The following is a 2,500-nucleotide window of genomic DNA, read 5'->3' as shown; positions in this document are numbered from 1 at the left end:
TTCGGTGGTGTTCAGTGGTGCCTGTTCTGTTTTAACGTACTTAGGACACCACCTACTAAGCCCCCTACTAACGACAATAATGGCTTAGTCGCAGAGCCAGACTGAGTGGGCGTCTCTCCCAGAGTGGAGACCGCCACCACGTCCCTCAAACAACAGCCCCCCACCCCCACCCCCACCCCCCGCAAGCACGGGAGTGGAGGGGTATCGAAACTGAGGTCACCATGAGAGCAGGGCATGAAAAGTCACAGACTTTGAGACTATTTTGTTCATATTGATGACGATGAAGGAGAAGGAGGATGACGATGATGATGACGATGTTGCTATGGAGGTCCATTTTGGTTTGGGACTGCGTGACAAGGCTGTACTCTACGCTTCCTGTCATAATGATATCCCGGCGTTAACCAGGCCCGAGAGAAACAGACACTTGCAGTGTTGGTCAGGTAATTAGAGCAACACACCCAAAGACGCATCCTTGAAGTGGATGACACTCGACTGTGTGGTCCCAGTCTCCCCATTTAAGCCCACAGCACACTCAACTCTGGGTAGAAGCCGGCCACGGGCCGAAAAACCCACCTCCGCTGGGATTCGAACCCGCGTCCTGCCAACCGTTAGTCCGCGACGCTAACCACTTCGCCACGGCGGCTGGTAGATCATTTAAAGTTATATTTGAAAAAGAAAAATACATAACAAATGCTGATGAATATTGTTTCAGAGTGGCGTTGTCTCAGGCCAGATTTAATGTGCTTCCTTTTCCTTTAAATAATAATGTTAATAGATACACTGAAAATTATGTTTTAAAGCATTGTCCTTTTTGCCAAGGTGAACTAGAAAACGAATACCATTTGTTGCTTGTTTGTTCAGTATATATTGATTTACGGACAAATTTTTTTCAAGACTGTTTAAATATGTCTCTTAGTTCACTTCTTCGATCAAACAACAAGCAGAGAAACTGCCATGTATCAAAATTTATTTTCCATGCGATCAAAAGGAGAAATCATATACTCAGACCCAATTAAGTAGAATTAATGTCAAGTCCATGAACATTATGATATTGTGTCATCTATTCAAGTGTTATAATACCCCTTCCCATGTCCACCCCCAGTCCCCTGGTTTTGAATTGTGGTCCATGGCCAAAGTTCATTAAAACATTTTCGTTTTCGTTTTTTTCGTTCTCTCTCTGTCTCTATGTCTCTGTCTCTCCCCCCTCTCTCTCTGTTTGTCTGTCTCTCTCTCTCTCTGTCTGTCTGTCTGTCTCTCTTTTAAATCTTAAAAAAAAAATTTGTTTGCTACCAGATGAGGGAATATTGAACTATTGTTGTCACTAGTATTGTGGTCAGAAACTTACGGGAATTGTAATTCATTTTCGAGCTTTTTTTTCTTTCCATTTATTTTTTTAGATGACGTTTAGGAAGTTTACAAGGGTTGTAAATGGGATTTGAGGGGCAGCGGTGTGTGTGTTTGTGTGTGTGTGTGTGTGTGTGTGGGGGGGGGGGTGCATGTGTGTGTGTGTGTGTGTGTGTGTGGAGGATCGTGTACGTTTGTGTGTATTTGTTTGTGCTTGTATATCTGTGAAACTGCATGTTTGTTGCATATCTGTTGTACATGTGTTAGTGTATGTGTGAATGTGTGTCTGTATGTTTCACATTTATTTGCTTATTTATCATCATTATTGTCATTTTATTTTATCTTCGTTTATTATTATTATCATTATTATTATTATTATTATTATTATTATCATCTTCTTTTTTCCCTTTTTTCTCAAGGCCTAACTTATGGCGTTGGGTTACGCTGCTGGTCAGGCATCTGCTTGGCAAATGTGGTTTAGCGTATATGGATTTGTCCGAACGCAGTGACGCCTCCTTGAGCTACTGATACTGAAACTGATACTGAAGGTAAGAAAGGTGAATTCAGAAAACAACGTAATCTTGTGAATGCTTTGAAACGTTCAGAAAAAAAAAAAAACAACTTTCTTTCAAAAATTTATTTCCACAAAATTCAATTTGGGAAGCCATAAATCAGTTCAATAATAATCATAATAACACGCAATCCACAACACCTGACGACATATCAGCAGAAAACCTGAATACAGTTTTGTAACGTAGCTAACACAACAGCACGAACAAACACATCATCCCTTAATTCACCAGATATTCTCGAAACCTTTTGTAACACTAAAAATAGTTCATCAGACCTTGACATCCCTTTTATGGGTGTGCATGAAGTTTACAGAAAGTGACAACACAGAGGAGGACCAGTCAATCAAACGATTCACTGCAGTGCCTTTTACCGTCGAGCGACGTCGAGTCAGTTTCCACACGACCCAATAAAAACCTGTCGCCTGTCATGTTTGTGGGAAAACCCGTTCCTTGATAAAAAAAAAAAAACTTACATGTTTGTTTCCCCCCCCTAGTCCATTTCTGGTTTGTTTGCACAACGCCAACGACGACGGTTCCTTTTACAGTGGACAGAGTGAACCACTGGGTGAACCACTTGTGCTGAT

The sequence above is a fragment of the Babylonia areolata genome, chromosome 29 (genome assembly GCF_041734735.1).
Source record: "Babylonia areolata isolate BAREFJ2019XMU chromosome 29, ASM4173473v1, whole genome shotgun sequence".
In the NCBI taxonomy this organism is placed as follows: Eukaryota; Metazoa; Mollusca; class Gastropoda; order Neogastropoda; family Buccinidae; genus Babylonia; species Babylonia areolata.
This window is presented reverse-complemented; position numbering follows the sequence as displayed.